The sequence below is a fragment of the Capsicum annuum genome, chromosome 3 (genome assembly GCF_002878395.1).
Source record: "Capsicum annuum cultivar UCD-10X-F1 chromosome 3, UCD10Xv1.1, whole genome shotgun sequence".
NCBI lineage: Eukaryota > Viridiplantae > Streptophyta > Magnoliopsida > Solanales > Solanaceae > Capsicum > Capsicum annuum.
Window position 1 is genome coordinate 229,573,132 of NC_061113.1, and position 9,563 is coordinate 229,582,694.

The 9,563-nt window shown below is 33.3% G+C and overlaps 1 long non-coding RNA gene across 7 annotated transcripts; it reads left to right on the top strand.

Annotated features, from left to right (window-relative positions):
• Positions 1–1,417: 1,417 nt before the first annotated feature.
• On the top strand, positions 1,418–7,813 carry LOC107863136. 7 transcript variants are annotated; one of them, XR_007053680.1, is made up of 8 exons: positions 1,418–2,256; positions 2,904–3,022; positions 3,580–3,645; positions 3,811–3,885; positions 4,230–4,352; positions 6,853–6,952; positions 7,136–7,250; positions 7,488–7,813. It is a non-coding gene; the product is annotated as an uncharacterized LOC107863136 (long non-coding RNA). The 7 variants fall into 7 exon arrangements; XR_001672097.2 differs by lacking the exon at positions 3,811–3,885 and adding an exon at positions 6,624–6,650 and having other exon boundaries at positions 1,466–2,256; XR_007053678.1 differs by lacking the exon at positions 3,811–3,885 and having other exon boundaries at positions 1,470–1,891; positions 2,133–2,256.
• The last annotated feature ends 1,750 nt before the right edge of the window (positions 7,814–9,563 follow it).

A 9,563-nucleotide genomic window follows, 5' to 3' on the forward strand; every position in this document is an offset into this window, starting at 1 on the left:
ATTTTTAGTTCAAAAACGGACCACAAGTGGTTGATTTTTAAAAATATTTAAAAAAATAAATAAATTAAAACCGACCACAAGTGGTCGGTTTTTAAAAAAAAATTAAAAGGATTTCTAAAAACGACCACTTGTGGTTGGTTTTTTAAAATATTTAAAAAGAAATAATTATAAACCGACCACTAGTGGTCTTTTTTTTTTTAAATAAATAAATAAATAAATTAAAACCGACCACAAGTGGTCGATTTTTTAAAAATATTTTTTAATTATTTAAAAAAAAAACCGACCACAAGTGGTCAATTTTTTTTATTATTATAAAATAATTAATAATTAATATTTAAAAAAAAAAATTAAAAACGACTACAAGTGGTTGATTTTTTTTAAATATTTTTTAATTATTATTTTTTTTAAAACCAACTACTGGTCGATTTTCTTATTTTTTAAAAATTTTTATTTATAAAATAATTAATAATTAATATAAAAATTATTGAAAAAATTATTTTAAAATTTTAAAATATAAAAGTGACCACTTTTTTTTTTTTTAAAAAAAGACCACATGTGGTCGGCTTTTTCCAACCACAATCTGTGGTCGATTTTTGGTGATCGATTTTTAAGTGTTTTTTAGTAGTGAGTTCAAAACTTATGACAAGTAAAAATAAGAACGAAAGGGTTTTTCGGCCTTCATCCTTCTCCTTTTTTCCTAAGCGTGAAGAAACTTTGAGCTTCAAATGATTCAGTATGTAGAGGGGGTTGGCCCTCTTATTATTGGATCTGTAATTTTTTGGATAATTGTAAAATTTGTGCTAGTTGGATAAAAGTTTTATATTTTTTCTATTAGAAAACATTGTTATGTGACATAATTTGGAAAAAAAAGATCATAATTATGTGATAATTCCAATTCAAGACCTTGTTCTAACTTCTAAAGAAGATTATTGTATGGACAAAAGCATGCATGCATCGTTGCAAGTAGAAGATATTCTTTTCCTACCTTAACTACTAATTAAAAAGATAAAAGTAAAATTTACTCTTAGTTTTATTAATAATAAACTTGTTGACTAAATATATTTAGAATAAGATTTTGGAGGTCATTTTTATCATAGATAAATGAATTTAAGTTTTATGCACTGTCCGTGTAAAAAATATTCTAACATTTTTGACTTTTGGCTACACTAAATCTTGGCAACGCTTGTAAAATGTTGTCAAAAATATATTTGACTACGCTTTTAAAGTTTAGTCTTAGTTTTTAGCATTTCGCCGCTGTATTATTGACAGCACTTATAAAACGTGCTCTTTAATATTATATGCTACACTTACATAAATGTTGCAACATCATTATGTAATTAACAATACCTATTTACACATATAATTACACTTTTAAATGTGCTAATTTTATAATTCTAAAAGCAACACTTTACAAGTGTAGCATTATAATTTTTCTAATATTTTCACTAAAAAATCATTTTCCCTCCCACATATTTAACTCTCCCTCCAATTTCTAATTGGACCAAAAAAAAAACAATTCATAAACAATATAATAACTCTCAGCTCAGAAATCATAATCTAAGAAACTCGCAACTCCCAGCTGACAGTTCACAAACTCAGAAACTCGCAACTCTCAGCTCAGAATTTTTTTCATCACAAGATTCTCAGTTTTCGATTTCTTCCAACTCATGATTTCTCCCAATTTCTTTTTTTGTATGAATGATCCGTACAAAGAAGCAGATGATGCCCTAATTGGACTGAATTTTTGTTGGAAATTTCTGCACTAATTTCAGTCTTTGTCAGTTTCAATTATTGAAATTTCCTTATTTTGCACTTTACACACAGTGTTTCACAGAAGATCTAGGTTTTCATCACATTTGAAGGATTTTGTGGAATATAAGTAGTTTATAAGGTAGAAATTTATATCTTTTTAAGAACTGGGTTTATTTCATGAGGGGAAACATACCCTTTTTTAATTGAGTAACTAAAAAAATATTTGGGTTTATTACATGTTTGTTTTTGTGTTTGTTTATTAGTGGGTTTACATATTTAGCTTGTGGGTTTTGATTTTCTTGTGTTGTTAATCCATTGCTAGATAAATCCATATTCCGATGCTCTTTTATACTGGTGTGATTACTAATAGATAGTGTCAGTTATTCTAGGTGTCAGACACTTTGTTTAGTTGGGTGGATTTACAAGCAAAGTTAAACAGCGAGTTGCTATGAAACTTGGGCAATTTCGTCAATAGAGTCCTGAGTTTCATTGCAAAAGATCCGGGTATGTCTGCTAGATGCCTTCTATGAGATATTTACATAATCTGCCCCTATTGATATGCTTTTGCTATTGTTGGCTAGTTGATCTGTCTGTTTTGTCTTAATACATTTAGACTATACCAATTACCAAGCTTTGACAGCTTATTTCGTTGTGTTTATTTCACCAGTGACTCTGATACATGTACTAGATGACATGGTTTGTTATGCTGTTTCATTTTTCTGTTACTGGTATTGTCTACTTGACTCCTTTTCTGGTTCATTAATGAATATTACCGCTTCTCTTTCTTGGGAGTCAGTAAAATAATCTGCCTACCACCTTAAATTGTAATGCTAGTATATCATCGACATGAGAAAACTGGAAGGAAATATTTCTTGCTTCTTTCCTTGAAAGATAAAAAGGGGACAAGTTCTTGGCAGAAAAATGTTTTCCATTGGAAACGTGCCTTGGTTCTTTCATGGTTAATTTGGAAATATCTTTCTACTAGTCACACATTTGAAACAAGGTATCTTGCTACTAGTATGTCTATGATAACTCAAAGGAAAGAGTCCTGTTTCTTCTAAAAAGGATAGAGAGGGAACTGAAATTTGTTGTTTGTTTTGCATCAAGAACATTTAGATTTTAAATTAGAAAATGACTGAAACTTGGTACAGCTTCAGGTTATGGTTCTGTTATTCCCAATCCTGTAGGAGATGAATCACACCCTTTAACTAGGGCCCTGGGTGAAAAGGTTGGACATTATGTGGAGCAATATGTAGAAGCCATGGAGAAGGTAACCACAAAACTGTGTTGTTTTTTTTCAGATCTAGTGAAATGGAACTCATTTCTATTTTTTTTTCCTTACATGTGTTTTCTACCAAACTGATATTAATAAATAGAGCATAATTACTAAACTATTTGTGCAACCAGATGTCCATACAATACACACTGCATTAGCCGCTCTAATGGTCATGATTGGAATTGAAATTACCAAATGTCTAGCATTCCATCACTAATTATCTGGGATTAAGGTTTAATCATGTTAGTACGCTTTAGGTCGAGTGTTCGTTAGACTTCTTGTAGTCTTGTTAAGGATCTTGTATGCCTAGTAGAAAATGTGGAGAATTACTAGAATCGAGAGCCCAAGTTATTGGATATTTGATTCAGGTATATCTAACTGGTGGAACATGGATCGTGGGGATTCATATAGCCGATCCCACTAGCTTAAGGTTGATACATAGTAGTAGTAGTAGCTGTTGTTATTGTATCTTACATGTGCTTTATATCTTCAATTCATATCTTCTTTCCTTACATGGTCTGAATAACATTTATATGCTGCAACTGGTTTAGGTTAAATTAAAGCAAGGTTTGAAGATTGTGATGTCCATTTCTGGAGAAGGAAATGGTTATTTGCAAGTAAGCCTGTCAAATACTTCCCAACCATCTGTTTTTGATTTGTTAGTTGCTTCTGCCATTGCATTTTTCGTTTTAATTTAGGAACTGTTTTTTGAATTTCAGTAATGGTAGTCTCATGGTTGCTTTATTCTCATAAGTTTAGACTGTCCATACTTCTTTTTGTAGGAGAGCCTATTTTGGAAACTTTTCAAGGAAGATAGACCTTTGTGTTCCATAGTGATGCGCACTGCTTCCGGCCTAGTATATCTTCTTGCATGTCTTTTAGATCCATTTATACCATTCTTTTCGCGAGATGTAATAACTCTATTTTCATTATTGCATCATATAACTGTACTACGGTGGGGTCTCTAGTTAGGTTGGTTGGGGAGGTGGGTGCTTGCGGTTGGTTAGTGTATCGTACTATTTTGTTGAATCGAGGAACAAAATTATGTCTCAAAAGCTATATATTTTTTGTTACCGTTTCACTAGCAGCATTATCGTCTTGCAGGTTTCACTATATCATGCAATCTCAATAAACTGGTTTGATCAAGCACTCTTTATGAGGTCTAACTTATGCCTTACTTTTGTTATTGAACTACTGGCAGTGCTGAAACTCCCATCGGGTCCTAACAGGCCTCTGCCATACCTACTTACTTTGGTTCCTCCGCTGATACTTTCACTGCTAGATCTATTCTTCAAAGCATTGGATTTTACTGGAACATATGGAGGTATGGAGGTTTACATACAGTATAACTTTCTTTTACTGTAATCAAACACTCTTTATGAGGAAAATGGTGCATGTTGCCCATTGTTTTGCATTTGTTATGCATCTGTAGTTCTGTATACAGGAATAATTTCCCATGTGGTCACTGATGCACTTTTTTTTTTGGCTTTGTTAACTTCTAAGTGATGCTCCGAGGTGGATCTACTAAATATCTCTTCTGATACTTTTTATTTCCTGTGAATTAGTGGGTAGACTAAGGTTTTTCCAATATCAGCAGAGGCTAAAAGAAACATAGAGATTCTGACTTTAAATAGTTTATCTGAGACCCAATAAGTAAAAAAGAAAAAATCAGAACCCATACACTAGAACTTTTTGCTCCGTCTTTTTAATTAATCCATAAAATAATGAGTTAAATATTTACATATGTGGTTCTTTAACCGGCTGTGGACTTACAGAAATTTAAGAACTACAAGTTACTTGCAGCGGCGGAGCTGTGTGGAGCTCAGGGGGTTCATCCGAACCCCCTTTGTTGAAAAATTTTACCGTATGTATAGGCTGGAGTTTTTTTTCTATATGTATATATATTAAGTTGAACCCCCTTGACACAAGGAAAAAAATTGGTTTAGTGGCAAAGGGGGTTCAAATTTCACGCGGGAGAAGCTTGATGGTTGCGGGTTCGAATCCCACGCATTACAGTTTTTTTTTTAATTTGCTTCAGCTTTTAAATGTTAAAAAGAAAGTTAGGCATCTATTTTCCTTATTTAAAGAATTAAAACGACATCGTTCTATTTTATAAAAAGGGGCAAATTGGATTAAAAGTTAAATCCCTAATTCAATGTCAAACAATTAAAAGAAACCCTAAATCTGTCTTTAAGCTGAGCTTGTTGGCTGCTGCTGCCTTTCACTTCCACTTTTTCTTCTTATTATTTTGCATCTTTGTCTGTGTCCGATCAAGCTGATGCAGAATTTTTCAAAATAAAGGTACTCCCGTGACTCGTGAGTTATATTGAATAACAGATGCCTCGAACTATTTAGCATCTCATATCTGAGTTTGATGTACTGAATACTATCTAGATTTCCATAAAGGGCTGTTTTGAATTTTAGTTTGATGCTATCTTTGAATTCCTGTGGAGATTAACTCGACTGCTACAAACATTCTATTATCGTCCAAGTGTTCCATAGAATTCCATAAATTATACATGTGTGCTGAAGCAGTAAAAATTTGATTGGTTCAGTGTCTTTGTGAGAGCTGGAATGAAACTTGTTTTTCTGTAAGAAACTTAAATTACTGTATGATCATTTTTGAGGTTGGAATTACTCTACGAGATACCATGTTTATGTAAGAAAGATAATTGAAATTAGAAAGTTCTTGTTGACTAATTTGTTTGTGTTAATCTAATGCTAAATGTTACTACTTGATTTGGGATTTTTGAGTGGAAAAAACCTCTTAGGGAGTTGCTCGGCTGACATTGGCAAGTACCCCCTCACTTCCAACCCCATGGTTGTGAGTTCGAGTCATTAAGGGAACTAAAAGGGGTGGGAATTCCAAGGGTAAGGTACACGTATGCTCTATCCTCTCCTGACCCAGGCCCTACTTGTAGGGTTACACTAGGTATGTTGTCGTAGTTGAAATGAACCTGGATATAGCTGATTAGATACAAATGATTCTGGCCTAGGCCAACCAAAATTGAGGTGTAGATTAGATACAGCAGATTACTTTGTACAGGGATGTGTTAATTTTATAGTTAATTTATGATGGCTTAGGGAAAGTTTAGATTTTTTGTTTTGTTTTTTGTTTTTCAATCTTGTCATACCTAATGGCACTTACCAGGATTAGAAATGACAGCATTAAGTCAATAAAGGGTGTGGTACTTGGTTTTTGTGTTGTAGATGGCTCCTACTGTATGTTGTTGTATTTATGAAATTACATATTACTTTTGTTATTGTTGTTAACAAACATTGTTGGGTGGTTCAGGTGGCTTTTGTCATGACTGTTTGGAACCAAATACTGTCTGAATATGGTTCTTACTTGTGGAACGAAGCCTTAAACAAACAACTCAAAACTCAGCTTATATAGTTTTTGTTTGATCACTTTCATTTAATGCCTCTTTTCGTTGAGACAATTAGTTGACTAAATACTCTTGACACAGCTGCTATGTATAACATGCTTCTTGTTTGATAGCTATGTGAAATGGATTAAAATTCTGGAATTACAAAGGTTGATGTTATAAACTATTATTTGGCCTGAAATATAACATGCTTTATTAACTTTCAGATATCTTAAGTGGGACTCATTAGTCAGGTAAACCTTATCATAGACTTGACAATATTAAATATTAAATGTGAATCCATTTTGTTCCATGCAGAACCTTAGTCTTCCCAATCAATTTGTTCCATTTCTTAATGAAATGACTTTTTAACATCAAGTAGTACCTTCCTATTTTGACAGCTTATTGGGTTTTGCTTGTCTCACTATGTAGCTCTGAAGCTTTACCTGTAAACAGTGTTTTAGGAGGCGGGAGCGTGAGGCGATGCGTTTTACATACCACGGGGCAAGGCGTAAGTCTCAAGGTCAGGACGGAGCCACCTTGTACTAAAGCTAAGGTGAACAACCTTCGCCGAAAAATTATACCGCATATAGTAATTATCAGAATCTTAGACAGTCGGCTAGTCTCGAACTATACTATAATCTGTACAAGCAAGTAATATTTTATAACATAGTTGTCTATAGTATAAATAGCTACACAAGTTTTTGTAATAATCCATCTTATGATCTTTCCGAGACAGACAGGAGCAAGTAAGACTGCTAACACAGGAAGGTTGAGAGACATAGAAGACCTCATACACCACTTCCTTATAATTGTGTTAAGAGCACTCAATGCACCGGAAGGATGGATGGCAGGTAAATTTTGGTAACCATTTTCTTTTCTCATGTGACATCATCTGCTCTGTTTGCTCTGAATTATTTAAAAGCATTGAGAACATAGGTGTAGCACCAGCAGGATGATAACTAAAAGAGTGTATTCACTGAGATGGATAACTAACCATTTTCGTACACAACTTCCTTATAATTGAAAAAATATTTGAATATTTGTCGGGCATAATTTGTTCTAACTGTTTATTTATTTTGGATGTGTAGGAAAACTGCGGGTGATCAAATTTTAGTGGTGGCCACCACAAGTGATCAAGTCGATCTAGATTGAAACGGATGATGAACTTTTTGAGCTATTCGGATATATGTTTAAATACATTTGGTTTTGTGTGGAACTTAGTACAAATCTTTAAAATGTTATTTTCTAATTAGTATGTGTAGTAAAAGACATGTTTTTTTGAAGTTCATTGCAAATCTATGTATTTGAATTATTTATTAGCTAGTTGGTGCGTGAGATTATATATATGTAATGTGATTAGTGATGTATACATTCGGACAAAAATAATTATTATTTAGGCTTAAAGCCTTTTCTGTAAAATGTGGCTTGAACTATCAAATTGTAGATAATATTATCACACTTCAAAAGTGTGGCTTGTTAATTAAATTGTGGCATGTACCTAAAACACTCCTACTCTTTACAAGTAAAAGGCTACGATTTTGAAGTGGCCAGAAATAAAGGAAAAGTCATGGTTTTTAAGTGTTGTTATAGAGGTGCTACAAAAGGCTACACTTGTGAAGCGTGCTCAACAGCCAAACAAAGGCAACACTAGTAAGTGTAGCTTTATCAAAAAAAAGTGTTGCCAAGGATAAGTTGCAAAGCCTGGCCTTTATACCTTAATGGCCACGCTTTTTAAATGTAGCTGATATGGCTACACTTGAAAAGCGTGGCCTTTACGCCTCTTTAGGCCACTCCAAAAAAGTGTTGCCTAAAGTCTGAAATTGTAGCCTTTGATCAAATGCCACACTTTTTACTATTTTAGGCCACACTTTACAAGAGTGTCCTTAAGCCAAAAATATTATAGTATACTATCAGATAAACTTGATTTGGTATTGCCGGTTGCCCAGTTTACACAATCTGCTTATTTATTACAGTAGATTTAACCAGGTGCAAAAGTGTGTCCATTCTTAAGCGATAAAGATCGCCAAGGCCCTGATGCCCTTGCTCCAACCTGGTGGGAATCCAAAATCGATCTATATTTGGTGCCATTTACCAGTACAAATTTCCCAAGGACTACTATCACTCAACTACGTCATCTCACAATAAGAACACACCCAAGTATGTGATCGTCATTCGAGGTACAATATAATTATGACACGAAAAAGCATCATGTCAAAATAGGAATAATTAATCTGGAAACATGCATATCTTTTCAACCCACCCTTTGCATCTCTTCCATTGTGCTCATAGTGTAATTATTGGGGGATTTGCTTCTCTGGTCAACATCATGAGTCCTAGTACTAATAGGCCAAATGTGTTGGGTTCAATTGAGAGCGCGTCATGCGGAAGCCATTAGTTGCAAATCATTGTGGTGACAATTCAGACGACAAAGAAAAAACATACTAAAAAACATATTATTGATATGATTTAGTCAAACGACCTACATATTATAAATTAATAAACTAATATTGAAAACTAAAAATTACATAAATACATAACTTATGTTTTCAATATTACAAAAAATCTCAACTCCCTAAACATATTACAAAAATTCCAACATATACACAGAATGCTATGTATACGACGACTATGTTATGAATATTAATAGGGAGAGAGAGTAAAGTAACTAAAAAAGTGGGAGAGAGTGTAATTATTTTCAAAAGGGTTGGTATTTATGTTATTTATACTATTGAAAAGGTGTAGAATCTATTGGGAGAAATATGAGAAGGGATCTTCTATTTTTATAGATGTTCAAAACTTCTTTTTTAATTTAATTTGTGGTTTTATTAATAACTCAATCAAAATTAAAACAATTAAATAGTATCTACAAAATTGGACCAACTTGTGTAGTATTCCGTGTCTCGAGCCGGGGGTCTATCGGAAACAGCCTTTCTACTTCTTTAGAGGTAGAGGTATGAACTGCATATATTTTACCCTCCCTAGACCTTACTATGTGGGAATATACTGGGTTTGTTGTTGTTGTTGAAAATTGAACCAACTTCTCATAAATCTGATAAAGTAATTTGGGCTTAAACAAATCGGATAAATAAAGCTGGCCCAATCCTACTGTATCCAGACATCTATATCTACAATAATTAAAAATGTGAGGACCCTTAGAAAAGTGG